Source organism: Spea bombifrons, chromosome 5 (genome assembly GCF_027358695.1).
Source record: "Spea bombifrons isolate aSpeBom1 chromosome 5, aSpeBom1.2.pri, whole genome shotgun sequence".
Classification (NCBI taxonomy): domain Eukaryota; kingdom Metazoa; phylum Chordata; class Amphibia; order Anura; family Pelobatidae; genus Spea; species Spea bombifrons.
In genome coordinates, this window is record NC_071091.1 from 23,824,175 (window position 1) to 23,843,430 (window position 19,256).

Here is a 19,256-nt window from a genome sequence, read left to right on the forward strand (position 1 = left end):
TATTGTTATTCTAACAATAACAATTCAATAGATGATAAATGTATGTTTTCAAAAAATGGCTGGAGGGGTTCAGAAGTTATAACTTCTTGCTCGGGCTGACAGTGGGGTTCAAATAAAGTCTTTTCCGAGGGATCATGGGCAATGAAGGGCAATTCAATTATTATGCAGTTTGTTGGATGACAGAGCTAAAAAACAAATTGGATTAACATAAAAACAGAACATCAGCTTGATTAAATAATAACACAAATGGTTCTCTTTATGCAGCGATAGAATCCCAGATACAGTCACATGCAACCTAACTGGACAAACGACATTTGTGATCCAATGTCGGATAATTTTATCCATGGATATTTCTCTGCTGCAGTTCACTGTGTTGCTATGTGCAGTTTAGAAATACTTCATGATCAGTTTAGACGTATGGAAAGAACGCAGTCCATGGATTTTAGTTTTTACATTTCTGACCTTCATTGACAAACAAATTAGAGAACACCTCAGTCATGCCAGATTTTTTCTCCCCTTTGGGGAGGTTAATGTAAATGTGTCAGTGAAGCTCTAATGAGAGCGGAGGCTGTGGATGTGAAAATAATGATGGCATTGCCTGCGGTGTTCTGTCCTGATGGAATGTGACTTGCTTGTAATTTATAAAGTAGATGGGACTTTTGCGTGCACACATGGAATAGTGATACTACCGGGTCCGTGCCCTAGACGACCCAAAGAAGACAAAGAGCTAATACAGACACATCCTTACTCACTAAGCAACAGTGCAATTCAGTAGGCAACACACAGCCAAGCACAAAGTGACTAAAGACTGAAGCAGTTACACGTGATAGAAAGGGAAGAACATCTTAGAGTGTCTATAAACCAAATTGTCTGCCAGGTCCAGTGCATTTCATACCTTATGGCCAAAAAATAGTTTCATGTTAAAGGCAACCAAATGTGGTAAATGAAGATTAATTCCTTAATATTACCCATATGGAAGGGATTTGACATTTACCCCAATACTAAACTTTTGCTGTTCACTATACTAAATTCTGCTTGTCAGTGCATTTCTAATAATAGTAATAATATATATCTGTTAGTAACCAACTTTTTGCTAATATCAATGAGAACAGTTGTAAAGACCTCCTGTTGTTAGGATCTCCCCATTCTCCACCCTTTTCGTTACATTACTGTCGCTCTTTGGTGACAGGATTCAGCATCTGTGTCTTAAATCCATGGCGAGCAGCAATCACTTCCAAACATTCTAAAGAAATCACGACTGACCTCTAGTGGCTATTATATGTACATGCAGGTATAATTTTGTACACCTTACAGATGTGCAGTTAAGCTTCTATGTCTTGAATGAGAAAAAATGATTTAGGATAGATACAGAGATTTAGGGGGGCATTCGGTGCATGTGGTGTCTAAAATGTCTTGGAATGTCCCAGTCAGCATATATAGACTTTTGGGGCAATGCTGTGCTTCCAACTTTGTGGGAACAGTTTGGGGCCATTTTTATGGTTGAATGGGCTTGGTGTGGAAGAACTTGACTGGCCCGCACAGAGCCCTGACCACAAACCCATCGAACACCTTTGGGATGAACTGGAACGGACATTACAAGCCAGACCTTCTTGTCCAACATCAGTGCCTGACCTCACAAATGCTCTACTGGATGAATGGGCTAAATTTCCCACATGAACACTCCAAAATTTTGTGGAAAGCCTTCCCAGATGAGTGGTCCCTTGCCACCACGGTAATTAACATATGCACTTGTGCGCATATTTACACACAGTAACAGACATACATACTACACACAAACTTATACTAACATAGACACACAAACACATATGCACTCATCTTAACACACACACATACACACTCCCTCTAACACATGTGCACACTCATGCTAACACATACACACTTACTCATACACACTAATTTTAACATACATACCCTCTCTCTCTTACTCCCTTACCTTCTTTGCCTTATATGTACAGTGATCTAAAGAATTATTTTTCATTGAAGTATTTATGACCTTGTTTCCACATGCCCTATACTGTAAGTAGCTCTATTGCATAGTATGTAGATGCATTTAAGAAAACGTAATTGACTGTTCGAAGACACGTTTTACAGATCAAGGTACATCATGACGAGGCGCAGAACTTCCAGTATGGAAAAATTACAAAAATTATAGCCAGCAAGCATTACAAATACGCTTTAAAGATCCTAAGAAGGAATAAAATATATGTTACTCTTGTTTACACATGCCTGCTATTTTGCACGTATCTTTGAACTTAGCACAGGGTGGAATTGCACATAGCCAGGCGTGCTTTATTGTCTTCTTGACAACTTGATTAAGTTTATTCCAAGATAGAACATACAGACAATGACGCACTGCAGTATACAGATATCAAGAGCAAATCTTTAGGCCCCACCTAGTAAAAAGAAAAAAAAACTTTATTCTATGCTATGTAATCTGCTGAATGGCAGTATGTCACATCTTCTGAATGCAGATGGTGGGCAAAGAGCAGCAAATATTTTGTACTGTAAGAAGCAGAAAGAAGTGTACCCATACACACCATGTGATAAAAAATAATCCTAATTATTGAGTTTAGGTGTTTCAACCACACCCATTGCTAACTTGTAGGTAAAAGCACATAGACAATCATCTCCATAGACAAACATTGGCAGTTGAATGGGTCGTACTGAAGAGCTCAGTGACTTTAAATGTCATATGATGCCACCTGTGCCACTAGTCAGTTTATGACATCTCTGCCCTGCTAGATCTGCCCCAGTGCACTGTAAGTGGAAGCATCTAGGAATAACAACAGTTCAGCCACGAAGCGATAGACCACGCGCATTGACAGAGTGCTCTGGTGCTTCATGGCACCAGTTTAAGGAAGGCCCTGTCCCGTTCCAGCATCACTGTGCCTCTGTGCACAAAACAAGGTCCATAAATACTTTTGTGTAGAGAAACTTGAGTGGCCTGCACAGAGCCCTGACCTTAACCCCATTGAACACCTTTGGGATGAATTGTAATGCTGATTTCAAGTCAGACTTTCTAATCCAACATCCAACTTTTTTGCCCACTATTAGCACCATTTAAATGTGTAAAACAGCCATTCAAGCACGACCCGGAGAAGGTTTAAAGTTATTAAATTTAGCATAGTCTGCCTATAGGTGCACAGATGTACCCTATGTCTTTTTGTAGAGGCTCCAAATAAAGTAGCAAACATGTAGACATGTATACATTGAAGACATCTTCCTTACATATCTTTATGCTGTATTGGAAGATATATATATTCATATTAATGTAAGCAGAGATCTAACATTCATGGTCGCAGGCTGGTTGTGGCACTGGCAAACTGTTTAAGGCAAAGATGGCACAGAAAGGCTGTTGGGTGTGAAAGATGGACCCAAACAAGCTGCTTATGGACACTGACAAGCTCTTTTGTGGCAAATATGGCACAGACAAGCTGTTTGAGGGCACTGATAAGCAGTTGGGGACAAAGATGACACTGAAAAGCTGTTTGGGGACAAAGATGGCAGAGGCAAGCATTTAGGGGGCAAATATGGCAGAGGCAAGCTGTTTGGGGCAAATATGGCACAAGCAAGCTGTTATGGGGCTAAGAGGGCACTAATATACTGTATTGTGGCAAAGGTGGCACTCACAAGCTGTTTGGGGGGCAAACTGGCACTGTGGGACATGTTGCTTGGTGAAGTCACTCTTTCCATTTTCCTTAGCCTTTAAGATTTCAGTCCTATGTCCTAAAGCAAAATAATGATCACTTAATGCTATTTATTTGCCAAATCAAATGGAGTGAATCATTGCTTAGAAGATTCACATCCTATCAATCACTCCTCCAAGGTGTAGTTTTATGTTGATTTATACTTATATGTTCCTGCTATTTCCTCTTATTTGTTCATTCATTCATTTGTCTTTGGACAGGGGTACAGAGATTAAAAGTGGTAATAGAAGAATTAGAAGGAAATTAAGCTTTTTTATATTACATGTTTCTATGCTTACACAATAGTATTTTTTAGGATAAGTCATGCTACTAATACTTTTGCATACTCTGTGATGTATGCCCATCAGCAAAATGCTATGGATCTGCCAAAGCATGAAAACCCAGGCATATGTTTTTGTCTTTTTGGATCTCCGTAGTGAAAGGGAAGGGAATCAGTTACTCAGCTACACATCCTACATGCCGTAGGAGCAACGCTTTATGTATACTGGTCACCAAAATAAGAAAGGTACATGTGTCCTGGAACAAATGGTGAACAAACAATTGGTAGATGATGAAGGAACTTTAGTATCTGCTTATTGCAGAATTGGATTTTTTTTATGTAAAACCTAATGTCCTCATACTAATATAATGACATTTTTCAAACAGGCACATAGGGGATCCTTAATTAGAAGTGGGCTTTGTGAAACACCCAAGCAGACTTGTAAAGTAATTTATTTTGGTATTTAAGGCAAAGGTATCTGGCCTTTTGTGCTTTCTGTTGCATAACAATAAATGATCCGTGGCCATCTGTCCACACATTCCTTAAAAGCAAAACACAATGGCAACACTGTACTTCTTTCGTTCCCCTTAATATACATTCCACAGGTGTTTACAGACAGTATATTAGAAGAAGAATACACACAATGAACAACGGGTCCAGGTCTAGAATTTCTACTCTTAAGGAGAGGCCATAAGGACTACTCAGACTTTCCTCAGTGGGACAGCAAAGGTCTGCCAAATAATTCTTCTGATTAGAACACCGTACAGAGATACAAGAAATATGTTAGGGGAAGGGGTTGGATTAAATATTAAAGTAAAAGATAAGAAAGCACCCTCCCTCTTTCCTGCTTGGGTTACTCAGAGAATTGTTAGAAGGTTTATATTCACTATTTTACCAAAATCTTTCTTTTTTTCTTATTTAATTTTACCAGTTGCATAGTATGCAACCTTATGCTGAACCACGATTATGGTTAGGTGTCAGTTTTTGCATAGAAAAATGGGGGCGGATTTTTTTAACTGTTATAGTTACCATAGCAACCAATGTAATGTTGGCTGCTATGATGTAAAGGCCGCATTTCAAACTTTTCGCCAGAAATAACTTTTGTAGTTAAAAATTCCCATTCAATTATACTAAGTCAATCAATAATATGACTCAATGTTTAAGGTCAGTAGGTTTTTCACTGTAGAAAAAGTACATGTTATTTGAAGCTTATTGATTTGCTTTTTTACTGTGGACTTTTTGATGCACTTCTTTCTAAATTAAGTTTCTGGGTCAAATAGTTAACTGATTTGCTACAGTTCTTTGAACAATCAGCAGTTCAGCCCAGGTTTATGTATATATAAATGGCACAACCATTGATTGCACTGGAAATGCTTATTTTTCTTTTCTTAACAGTAAAACATAACATTTTTACATTGAATGAAGACTCGCTTAGGTCAACCATTCTATTGGTAATTGATCCAGTAATCACAATTTAAAATATAACCATTTATAATGAACGTATTGTGTTCCTGGCTTCCGGGTTATATGACCCAATGAAGTCATGTGATATAAACCTTGTTTCACATATATAAATCAGTTTAGAAATGTTCTTTATCTTAAGCACACTATTTACCAATGTCTATGTAGCAGAAAAAACTACTTCACAATTGTGCATATGGCGTATTGTGAAAGAGGTGGGTACAGGGTGCAGTCAGCCAAACACAGAATGTGGAACATACATTATGTACATGGTCATGGAGGTAGGATCATCACTAGGTTAAGAAATGGTTCCTGTCCATGGCATATTGGATCAGAGAATGGTGTAGTATTTATATGGTAAAAGCTGCTTCTTGTAGCAGGTGAGGTGTAGAAAGATACATTTAGTAACTTATTGGCTGATATTTTTTGGCAAGACCCAACAATGTTGATGTGATTGCATCAATATCATTTAAAGGCTTGTATGGGTGACCTTGGCTCCAAAAATGCTGGTTGGATTTTAAGCCCCGTTTAGTGGAGATCATGGTAGGATGTACTTTTAGTAGGTCGTGGAGAAATATTTTTGGGTGGATATTGAGGTGATTGTTAGAACCATACATTCCAATAAGAAATTTCACATGGATGGGTAGATAGGTTGTGTGTAGATAGGTTGTGTGTAGAATGTAATATAACATCTATTGGTAGAAGCTTGGTAGAGTGCATTGCTTTCTTCCATGGGAAAAGGTTCATTGCCTAGACAAATATGTTTGCCCCACCTAACATAATCTTAAACATTACAGAAACATTGTGTTTTAATAATTATTTTTATTATAATAACGTATGAACAGGGATTCTCTGCTTAGAAGCGCTATATTAAAGCAGCTATGAGTTTTCATAGACATAGTAACAAAAGTCTGATTGTGTTCCTTTAAATCAGGGGCGTCCAACCTGCGGCCCACCAGCTGCTGCAGGACTACATCTCCCATCCTCCTCAGCCAGCCCCTTAGCTGAAAGAGCATTATGGGAGATGTAGTCTTGCAGCAGCTGGAGGGCTGCAGGCTGGACGCCCCTGCTTTACATACTGCAAGGAAAGTTTTTTAGTTAAAACACCCAAGTGGATATTTTTACTTTTGCCACCAGAGGTCCTTGTGTTCAAAGTAAATATTAACAAAGGCACATTTGCAGATAGAATATAAAGGAATTTAAACACCAAAAACCTGTCAAGGTGTGAAATGCTAACAATGATCTTATAAAGTATAACTGCGGTATAAAGTGGCGTAATTGATGATTTAAATGGGTACTATATTTCTGTGCTGATATATATATATATACGCTTATATAAAAAGTGGTTTGGTCTTTCAAGTGAATTTCTGAAGGAGAAGAAGGAATTCTTTAAACAAACGGGAGTTTCTTTTCCTTTGTTTGCACTGCTTATTTCTATTTGCATGGCCTTAAATAATCAGTACTTTGCTAAGCATGAGATAAAACCATTTTTTTGTAAAATGTCATGCCGGGCATTATTTCCTTCGGGCTTGAGAGAAAGCATATTATAATAAAATATTTTTTTAAATGATCACATATTACCCAAACAACCAGAAATGGAGTTATAGATCAATAACTGTTTAAATGCACACATGCCATCTATCTTTTCTACATTTTGCTTAAATCTCATAACCAAATGGCGCTTATACGGTTTTTTAATACAGTATACCTTTTAAAAAAAATTTTTGGCATGTTTCTGATTTTGTATCTAAAACTAAAAAGCAGGTGCAGATTAAAACGCATTGTGTATTATGCTGACCCTGACCTTGCAAGACTGTATAAGCCTTTGTTGGGCTTTTGTCTGCATTGTGAGCTGATTGATTTGTATGTCCATGCGTGAATGTTAGGTCTTAGTCTGTTGTTAAGCACTTTATCTTAATGACACCAGGATGGAGCTTTCCTCTTCTTCATGCAGCTTTTTATTTAATAAAATAAGAATTTGTATCTCCATTTAGATCTGTGTAATGCATTATGCTTTAGGAATGAATTTACTATTTATATATTTTTTAAATGGCAAAAACAATTTGACTTTGTATACCCTGCTAGTTTTTAGTTAGCAATACAATGAATGAATGAATATTAAACAGACACTAACAAAGAGGGCAAAATAAACAAGTGCGAGATAGGACAAAGGCAAGAGCTGCGCTGGCCCTCTCAAGAATGTACTTATGCATTATGCATTATGCAGGTCCAGCATTGCCTTTCTTCCAGCAGAAAGCCACTGGGCATGGCCCTCTATAATTCATAGTGAAGTATGGTCAACTCTCCTGCTAGCTCCTAATTAATACATTCCAATAACACAATACAGAAACACAAAGAGACAACTGACCGGTCACTGACAAACTTGGGAAGTCTCCAAAAAGTGCATTTTTTTTCTTTTCTTTTTTTTTTTGCATTAAAATCACTTTACTTTCATCTACCACACCAATGCAGTTGGTAATATTTAAGTTGGTAGCTTTTTGTGGAACAACCCCTTTAAGGCGCTTCTGGGTAAAAGGATAGCATGAATTCTTGGAAGCCTAGCCAGGGTTGGCCAGAGTTGGCGCCCAGAACTGTGAGCTTTCCTTCCTTTGTTTTTTATTCCTGGGGCTACAGTCGTACAAAAGAAGGAATTATTCAAGAAAGGTTTTATGGCAAACATGATATCTTTATTTATAAATGTCATGTTTTATCTGCATCACAACCACCCCCCCCCCACACACACACACACCCCGTCGCTGCTGGGGCTTTACTAATTTCAAACAGACTTGAAATAATAAAAACATTTCTCTCTTTGACGCACATGTGGAAGGAAGACCAGAGTCGTTCATCACTCACATTCTTTGTAGTGTTACAAGAGACCATTCATTCTCCTGACTAAGGAATGCTATGTGATGCAGGAAGTAACTATTGGCATCATATACTTGGTTCTATAACTCGTTAAAGTGGGTGGTTATTGGCATCAACCAATTGCTTCAGGTCTTTGAATAATATGTTAGTCTTCTTAATTTATCTCTCATCTTGCTCTCCTCTAACATCTATTACACCTATTCTTTTAATTATGTCTCCATGTCTGCACCAGAGACCGCAGACATGGAGGCCGACGACATGGGGAATTGGGGATTATGGACGAACACTAGCCAAGTGGCTTTCATAGGGGGTGGTTTATAGTTGTATGGTAGGCAAAAAGCAATACCAAAAACACTCAGTACATCAGTTATGCCAAAATGTAGACCTAACAGAAGCAACAGAAATATCTATAGAAGCTTCTAATTCATTTTCTAAGATATTCTGCCATAGTTGCGACACTTGGTATTATGTCCGCCATGCAGTTGTGTTACCTTAATGCATAACCCCTATAGAATTCATCACAGTTAGCAGGCTGTGGAGGGAAGCCTTATCCCATACAATAAAGAAGAAAGGCTTTAGTCACCTACAGCCAGGAGCCCACCGGGGCATATTTAAAGGAAAAATGCTATCATCACAGCCTTTATCATCTTTGATTGAAGACATCTATTACTTGTATGGTTGTTTATTTACACGTTTAGTTCAAAGGTTTCCTTCAGGGAAGCTGCAGGACACAGAATGCACAGAGAAGCTTCATATTCTTATTCTTTTTTTTTTTTTTTGGATGACCGTTCCTTTAAAAAATATCATGATGATTTGATGGTATTTGTGGCATTTGTAATCTAGCAGAGATGGCTTCATTTTTCTTGGGAACCATGGCGTACGGCATTTTTGTGTTGACGTATTTAAACTGAAAGAATGAAAGCATGTTAAAAACTGGCAACTTTTACCATAATCATAGCCCCATCTGAGCCATCAAAAGCATATGGAACCATTTTAAACAAATTACAGTAATTGCATGCTGTCGATGGGCAGTACATTGCAGGGGACTTGTGTCTGTTGTACTGCCATGCCATTCTAAATTGAAACATGTCAATATTGTTTGCCAAGAAAGAAGAAAAACAAATCACAGTTTCCTATTTGACTTGTAAAATATGCTGTTTTTGTTACAGCTGAATATTTGTTTGACCAGTTATTATTAAAGACACTGTCTAGTACATTCATGATTTGTATGCCATACATTTTGCATGGACTTCAATGTAACTTGTAGCATGGATTGGCTACCGACCCCCCACTCCCACCCCCACCCTTGTATAAACCTTACATACAGTGAAAGATGCTGGGGAGAACATTTCTTCTGCTTCTGGTAATATAAATGCTTTTCCCAGTATACCTTCAGATCTTCTGATGTACCTTTAAAACTATATTCATTTAAAAAACCAAATAAAAGCCATTTAGAATAAAAATTAAAATTGCACTGCACTTATTATCTGTGAAATTTCTTAACAGATTCTTGGAATTTTATGAGCTCTTGAAGACCTTTTTTCCACTTTAATATGATGGCATCAAGTAAAGTTTAGTTGTTCTTCAGGGACTTATAGCCTGTTATTTTATATGGTTGTAATGAAATTTTCTTCAAGGTACAGTAAGTGGTAGCTCATAGCTTGCAGTCTTCAAATGAAGGTTTAGTGGGATTATCATAAACTAAAAGCAACTATTTATGCTATCCTGTAAGTCACGGTATTGATAGGCTGGGAGGCTGCTGATTAATACTAATCCTATTACTCATCTCTGTGCTCAGCAGTTTATCTCTCTTGAACACCTGCAATGTCTATGGGCTCATTTCAGTCTGCACACAGTCCAAGCACCACCTGGCATATGTCCACATGATCTGCCATTTGTAAAATCAAGGACATTATTACTCCATGTATTCCGTTTATGGAATTAGTGGTGCACGGGTTGGCTTCATGTCCTGAGAATCCTAGTGCCAGACAAATTGCTCACCATTGTTCTTCCTTTTTGTGTTTTTGCAATCATCACAGTTGCGTGTGTGGTGTACATGGTCAAAGGATCTAGGGATCAGTGTAATAGTGGTAGTGTCTGAATAACATTAGTGAAATAGGAACACAGTGCCTGAGTCTAAGTGGTATTTATACCTGGGAACTTTTTGGGCCGGGCTGCGCATAGCCTACTCTTGCAGGATGCGGCCAAGACTACCTGATGACGTCAGTGGATGGTCCAGTAATGTTGGTGGGCAGCCTGCTGACATTGTGGGCCTTCCTGCTGATGTCACAGGACCCCCCCATTTAATTGGGAAATGGGCGGGGAGTGGGGCGTGTCAGCATCACACTCCTGCGACCTGGCGGATTCGGATGTTGAACTGGAGAGTTTCCAGATATGCTGGCATTGCGCACTGGCAGAAAGCAGAAACACAGGGCAACTGGGTTGCAGACCAGGCAAGGCCTCAAATACCTCAAAGGGCCTATCATAGCTTCACCCCCTTTAAACCTTATTGGTGTGACATTGAGTTAAGTCGACTCAACCCTGGGCTTGTTTCCACTGGCAACATACAATAAGCTTACATTTGTTATGGTATTATCACTGCCTTTTTGTCCAGAGCTAAACATATAATTGAAGCCTGAGGCATTGTGATAAAATGTTTTGCAGCCACTCGAAAATAGAATTAGGACATCTTACAAAACATTGCATTACCTAGCAGTCATATGACATTTATTTTAATAACCATTATTTTAAGGACCATTTAAGGATTATTATGTCTATCCTATGCACTGTATTAACCTCTACCACTTCTGCTAAAGGCTGTTCTACCACCCTCTCAATGAAGTAAAACTACCTAGACCTAAACATAAGGAAGGCCCATAAAATAATCAGGATTGCAAGTTAAGTGTTATAAACATGACACTTTTACCTACTGCTTATACTCAATGTTTATATCATTGAGGAAATATTATTTATGCTAATTTATATTGCTGTTTTTCAGATATCCATGCTTTTTGGAAATTAAGGGTTAATTTGACTGACCTGACTCTTTTTAGTTGCATGCTCTTTCATGCAAAGAATCAGGTATAGGGCCCAGGTATACCCTCCGGCCTGATCCCCTATTCAGAACTGCATTGTTTGCTAACAGGAACATTGGGGGAGAATATTAATAATTCATCAATCTCTACTTCCATATAAATATTAAAATACTCATAGGATGGTATTTGACCCCAAATTATCTATAAAAAGATCTGCGGAACTTGATTGATCTTTAGGATTTCAAAATCACAGATATGCTGTGACCACCATATGGCTAGAATGCCTTTACATTAACCCATATTGGGAGAATATAATAGAAAACATATTTCATATTCCAGCGTTCTTAATCCCCTAGGATTTATAGCTAATCTTACTAAATTAAAACCTTTAATAAATTTAAGACAAACCGATTGTTGCTTATGATCCTTCTAAAAAAAAACACTGGGTTGATTCCAAACATGTGCTTAAAAGAAAGTGGTAATAAAAGACTTGTGATTATTGCCAAAATAAATATAATGAAAATATTTTGGGGATGTATGTTTTAAATGTATTTTAACATCAAACAACCTAGTCAGGGGCGTAACTAGAAATCACAGGCCCCGGTGCGAAAATTGTCCAGGGCCCCCCTACCTCACCAAGCAACATATCCTACGGTGTCCCCAAACAGGTTGCCTGTGCAGTCTTTGCTCCAGCTTGTCAGTTCCCCCAAACAGCTTAGCGGTGCAATCTTTGCCCCCAACCAGCTTCCTGTGCCCCTTACCTCCCCGCCAACATACACTCTGGCACACGTACACCGATCATTATGACCAAACAGCTCTGACCCGTTGAGGCATAGACTCCACTAGACCTCTGAAGGTGTGCTGTGGTATCTGGCACCAAGACGTTAGCAGCAGATCATTTAAGTCCTGTAAGTTGCAAGTTGGGCCTCCATGGATGCATCCTGGTGCACCCAGCCATCCACTTGATGTAAAAGAAAACGTGATTCATCAGACCAGGCCACCTTCTTCCATTGCTCTTTGGTCCAGTTCTTAGGCTCACCTGCCCATTGCAGGCAGTTTCAACAGTGGACAGGGTTCAGAAAAGGCACCCTGACTGGTCTGCAGGTACGCAGCCCAATATGAAACAAACTGCAATGCACTGTGTCTTCTAACACCTTTCTATCAGAACCAGCATTAACATTTTCAACAATTTGAGCTTCGGTAGCTGTTCTGTTGGATTTGACAACACAGGCCAGCCTTTGACCCCCCCTCCTCACATGCATCAATGAGCCCTGGCCGCCCATGACCTTGTCACCAGTTCACCACTTTTCCCTTCTTGGATTACTTTTGATACTGGACACTGCAGCCAGGAACACCCCACAAGAGCTGCAGTTTTAGAGATGCTCCTAATATATCCCACCCTCTGACAGGTGCCATAATAACAAGATTATCAGTGTTATTAACTTCATCTGTCAGTGGTCATAATGTTATGCCTGATCAGTGCACGTAAGCACACTTACAGAAATGTACACATGCTAACACACCTACTCATACTCACGTATACACTCGTACACACTCATTCTAACTCCACTGATGCTAACACACACTCCATCTCACACCACTCACACACCTATGCTCATTCACAAATGCTTACACATACACATCTATGCTCACACACACACACACACATCTATACTCACAAACTTACACATACACATCTATGCTCACACACACTGATTTCTTTATTTCTAGCAACCTCTGTGAAATATGCATCCAAGTCTATCCGCTTTAGACAATCCATTTTAACTACACTATATGGACAAAAGTATTGGGACACCTGACCATTACACCAACAGAGACTTTTATGACATTGCATTCTGAATACATAGACCTTAATATGAAGTGGTCAAAGGGGTTATATTTTTTGTGACCACCATCCTAAACTATTCCAATACCATTTTAAATTCCATATACAATGATAAGAATATGCAAGACCATGAGTTATTGTAGTTTAAAGTGTTAATTATTAGTAACTGCAACCTCATCCACATGTTCTTTTTGATATATATACAAAACTTGCATATATAATAACAGAGTTATTTAATGCACTCACAACAACGTATTTCATCGGGCGAGCTTTATTGCTAAGCTCAGGAGAGTTGCATATTTTGTTATTTCAATTTTGTCACCATGCTTTCTGCCTGGTGCTTTGATCACAAGTAATTGTGCGGGATAACACACAGATCCTCTTTCATGACTGTTAACTAGCCTTTTTATAAGGTGAAGTAAAGTACAACTGCACTTAAATGGTTAACTTTTCTAGAAACTCTGACCTTGTTTTGCGTGCAAGAGATAATTTGTAGGTATTCAATGATATGAGAGGTCAACGAGTTTTGTAGTGCATTCAGAATAACTATTCAGTTAATAGAGTGAAACAGAAGCCATTGGAATAAAAGATCATGCATTGTTCTTGCGTATTATTTTATCGGATTGGTGTACAGTTTAGACCTGTGCCTCACAGAGGTTAACAAGTTTGATGCAATAGCATGAATCCCTTCCATTTGTTTCTGGTTATAGCTGGTCCCCAGAGCATAGTGTGTGTGATAAAGGGACTATCTGTCATGACTCCTAGCCCCAGCTGGCTATGTTTTGCGATAAGTACACATAAAACAAATGTCGGTGGCCTGAGAGTGATAAAAAGATCGGGGATAAGTGATATTTGATGTGGTTCCGCAGAAAAGCAGTCCACTGACATCAGGTGGACATCTGATGACAGCACCACGTTTAAAGGCACTGAGCTCTTTAGTATGACCTATTCTACTGCCAATGTTTGTCTATGGAGATGGCTGCCTGTGTGCTTGACTGTATCAAATCAGTTGAAACACCTAAGCTCAATAGTAAGGAGGGGTGTCCAAATACTTTTTGGTTAGAAAGTATACTTGCTGCTTGACAGTCTAACCAAGGTAGAGCCGACCGCTTTTAACATTTAAAAAATTGGCCAAATGCTCAATGCTTACTATCCAGTGCTTATTCCAAACATATTTAACCAAAAGATACTGAAGCAGAAGGGCATGTGACGTATCCAGCCATGTTAGAGGCAGGGCTGGCGGCAGAACCACCAATCTACCCTACTTGTCCGGTTACTGTGCGATGTAATGAATATGGCTTCATATCATGGCGCTCAGCTTCAAAACATTGCAACATGGCAATATGAGAACTACGATGTAATTTTACAGGTCTTGTGATCTTTACAATTTTACAGATCTTGTGATCTTCCCAACTGGCCCATGGTCTCCACTGCCTTAAAAAGGAGGGGAGTAGGGTTATTCAGCAGGATGGTGCCTGAAATAAATCTTGAGTGTCTCACTTTAAATAAGTCAAATAAGAGTTTACCAGACCAGGGTATAGCTACTCACCTGCTCCCTTGTTAAGTCTACCCTGAGCATGGCCCTATTGTATAATTTAAGAAACAATTTTCGTATGTTTTCTCTCGCAGACCTTCACCCTTTGAGTGCAAGAGGGCTGAGCAACACATGGCTCATTCCGCCTGTACTTAAACGGTAAAACTATAATTTAGTACATAACAGCAATAATATAGGAATAAGACCCGATGCTGCTTTAGAAAGTGTTAAAATCAGCAGAGTAGGTGGAACAGCAGATTTAAATGTGTTTATACACTTTCTTTTTCCTTGCAAGAGAATAGTTGCATGCGGTTATACCTACATATGGCAGTAAAGGAGATTATAGACTATAAGGGTCACATATACTAAGTTGAGATAAGCTCCACCATATGGACAGCTTTGCCGATTGAACAGGACTGACTTAAAACAGCACAGGACACATCACATGTGCTTGTTTACTAGTATTCTGGTTCTCAATGCTGTGGGTGATGTTACCATACATAGGAACTCTCAAGGGTTTTTGGTTAAAGCATTTGACGAGTTGCTACATCAAAGCTACATATTGGCCTATTAAAGGGTTAATATTTTCAGAGTCAGTTCATATAGAAAGTTCCCAGGTATTGATGTTACCGGTAAACACACAGTATGTAGGCAGAATTGGGATTAGACCCATGTTAGAAGGGCAGCAGCATTCAGAACATACCCCAATGACAACATAACAAATGTTGTCAGAGCTGTCTCAGGAAAGCCATTACTGTTTGTAACTATGATATGGTTAACAATGGGCATCAAGCGTTAGAATTAGGCAGCCAAGTGCTAGCCTGTTTGACAATGTAAGGGTGTTCTGAGTGTCTCAGACATTATTGTTCTTGACATGGTCTTCATAGTTCATTTTATATGACAAAAGGCGACATGGCCTCCAGCTGCTTGTTTTGTACGCAAAGCTGAAGCGCTAAACGCACGCTCTCCCCATTTACAGTTTATTAGACTTAACATCTCACCCCTTCCAAATTCATTTTTTTTTTCTGCTGTCGTGATTCTTCATTACTGTCAGCCCCCTGTCATCACGCTGAAACATTTACATGAAATTACGGAAACTGTTTATTTAAACAAAGCCGATTGCACCGTAAACATGCATACATAGCTCTCTTTCTCACACTAGCAGCCTTGTATACATAGTTTGGGTCTCGGTAGGCTATAATAATTTCCGCCCAAGGTTTAAACCAATAACTGTGTTAATTAAGAGTAAGTCATGGAATGCAGGGGAGAGAAGCTTAATAGAGTCATGCAGAGGATGGTCCAGAATGTCCGTACAAACAGGGGACGTGGTGGGAGCAGGATTCAATTAGTTTCCGTTTATTACATGGGCCACTGTTGTAATAGAGAATAGAAGGATTTATTCACTAAACAGTGTGCTTATCTGAGATGCCACAGCAACCTAAACTCATCCTTGAGGTGGTGACAATGGAATTTATTGTTCTTGAATGGATAGGGAAAGCTTATAATGGTGTCTTCCTACACCAATAGATGTATTTTTCTGACAAAACTTATTACCGTATTACATACACTCTAGTTATTAAAACAATGTCCAATTAATTGTTTAATTATTAATTTGATAATTATCTTAATTTAAATCTGGTATTTGTTTAACTAGGGTTGTTAACTAGGGTTGATTGCCATGCATGAGCACTTTACAGGGTAGGCTACCCAGACGGGGCTTGTTGGCCATGTAGACGGCAGTGGGGAGTAAAGTAGTATCTGTAGACCCAGTGGGTCATCTGGTTCTTATGGCCCATGGTCTGTTTTAACAAGATTGTTGCGTGAGAGATATTAACTTCTGCGGAAATGTTAAAAAAACTATTCTATCTGTTGTGCTGATTGTGTTAATTCACCACACCTATACATTGGAAGCATAACTAACCGTAAATCTCGGAAAGAAGATAATCAGGCTTTTAGAGTCATTTCTCTGCATTGCCTGGAGGAACCTTTGCTACTGTTTTGGTTTCATGTAACTTCCTTTTGCTGTGAGTGTTTAAATTGACTTGTTAAATTCCACAATGCAAATGTTTGTATATAAAAAAAATACGGTACTGTAATGGCCCCCAACCTTTTAGGCATTCAACGAGGTACACCTTCAGTGGTGAAGTTAGAGCATGGACGTGGATAGGGCTAGAGATGGATCCAACACAAGGCATACTACCCAACTAATGGCTTCCATGACTAGCACTGCCCCTGTATGAAGAGGTTCGATCTATGACATTTAGATAAGTCCAACACGGATTCACTAAAAGGAGCTGTACAGAAAGTCTATAAGAGGAGCACAGGAAGGATACAGTTATGGTGTAAATGCAGCCAATATCCTTGTTTTGCTGGTGTTTCCATGGTATTCCGAGTAAAGTACATAAAGAGAAGGGAGCGTAGCTCCTAGCTGTGGATCAATGGCCATTTACCCCGTCTGACATGGATAAAATCCAAAGCATTTTTCCCACGATGTAAGCATATATATTTTTTGTAATAACCTGCAAGTTCAGTTAACAATAGGTGTTTCAAAACACAGATATCTTTTTATACTAACTGGTGTGACACACAGCACGGCACTCATTCGCCTTTAGCACACATCTAATTTAGCACCTTACTTACAGTGGATATAAAAAGTCTACACACCCAGGTTCTTGTGATTTTAAAGAACTTTTTCCACCTTTAATGTGACCTATAACGTAAAAAATCACAATAACCTGGTTGCATAAGTGTACACCCCCTTAAACTAATGCTTTGTTTAAGCACCTTTTGATTTTATTACAGCAATCAGTCTTTTTGGGTAGGAGTCTATTAGCATGGCACATCTTGACGTGGCAATATTTTCCCACTCTTCTTTGCAAAAGTGCTCCAAATCTGTCAGATTGCGAGGACATCTCCTGTGCACAGCCCTCTTCAGATCACCCCACAGATATTCAATTGGATTTAGGTCTGGGCTCTGGCCATTCTAAAACATTATTCTTCTTCCGGTGAAGCCATGTTTTTGTGGATTTGGATGTGTGCTTTGGGTCGTTGTTGTGCTGAAAGGTGACCTTCCTCTTCATCTCCAGCTTCCTAACGGATGCCTGAAGGTTTTGTGCCAAAATTGCCTGGTATGTGGTACTGGTTCATAATCCCCTGCACCCTGACTAAGGCCCCGGTTCCAGCTGTAGAAAAACAGCCCCAAAGCAGGATGCTGCCACCACCATGCTTCACTGTGGGTATGGTTTTCGTTGGGTGATGTGCAGTGTTGTTTTTGCGCCAAACATACCTTTTGGAATTATGGCCAAAAAGTTCAACCTTGGTTTCATCAGACATAACACATTTTCTCACATGCTTTTGGGGGACTTGATGTTTGTTTTTGTAAACCTCGGCTGGTCTTGGATGGTTTTCTTTGTAAGAATAGGCTTCCATCTTGCCACCCTACCCCATAGCCCATTCTTATGAAGAATATGGGAGATTGTTGTCACATGTAGCACACAGCCAGTACTTGCCAGAAATTTCTGCAGTTTCTTTAATGTTGCAATAGGCCTCTTGTAAGCCTCCATGACCAGTTTTCTTCTCGTATTTTCATCAGTTTTGGAGGGATGGCCAGTACTTGGTAATGTCTCTGTTGTGCCATATTGTCTCCACTTGATGATGACTGTCTTCACTGTGTTCCATGGTATATATAAAATGTTTTGGAAATTCTTTTGTAACCTTCTCCTGACTAATATCTTTCAACATTGAGATCCCTCTGATGTTTGGAAGCTCTCTGCAGACCATGGCTTTTGCTCTGAGATGCAACTAAGTAAATGTCAGGTAAATCCTACTAGAACAACTGAACTTTATATGTGATAAATCAGAGTCACTTTAAATGATGACAGGTGTGTAATGACTTCTATTTAACATGAGTACAGCCCCAGTTATAACACTTATGCAACCAGGTTATTGTGAGTTTTTTTAAACCCCCCCCCCCAAAGATGTCAGCTTATTTTGCAATTGAATTGTTCATGTTTTAGGTCACATTAAAGGTGGAAAAAGTTCTTACATGATTTATCTTTGTCTCATTCATCCACTGTCAATGTACAGAAATATCATAAAAGATGCATTTAATACTGCCTTTGTAATTTATTTGAGGGCAGAGATAGAAAACAATAATTATTCAAGAGATACAAAGAAATGGTATTAATTTGTAGCCATATAGGCATGAGAATTATTAAATTGCAAAAGTGAAGTAATAGATGAACTATACGTTATGTTTCGCAAGTCTAACCTTTTTTGCATCGAGGAAAGGTTGGCACTTCATAATATAGAGTTAATGTTTTTTTTTTATCTCATCAAAGCTACCCATGAACTCACTTTTTAATAAATAAAACTATTTTACACCCTTTTTATGTTCAAAGTAAAACTGTTTCCATTTTTTAACCAATTGACTTACCATGATGATATAGAACATAATAGTCTTTTCCTAATATTCATAATATTCCACAACAAACGGCTTCAGACCAGGGTGCTGTTTGAAGACTAC

The 19,256-nt window shown here is 38.9% G+C and overlaps 1 protein-coding gene across 1 annotated transcript in view; it reads left to right on the plus strand.

The window, feature by feature from the left end:
- CHN2 (chimerin 2) overlaps positions 1–19,256 on the plus strand; it is a 95,972-nt gene that overhangs the window by 45,448 nt on the left and 31,268 nt on the right. The gene's annotated exons all lie outside the window — the stretch shown is intronic.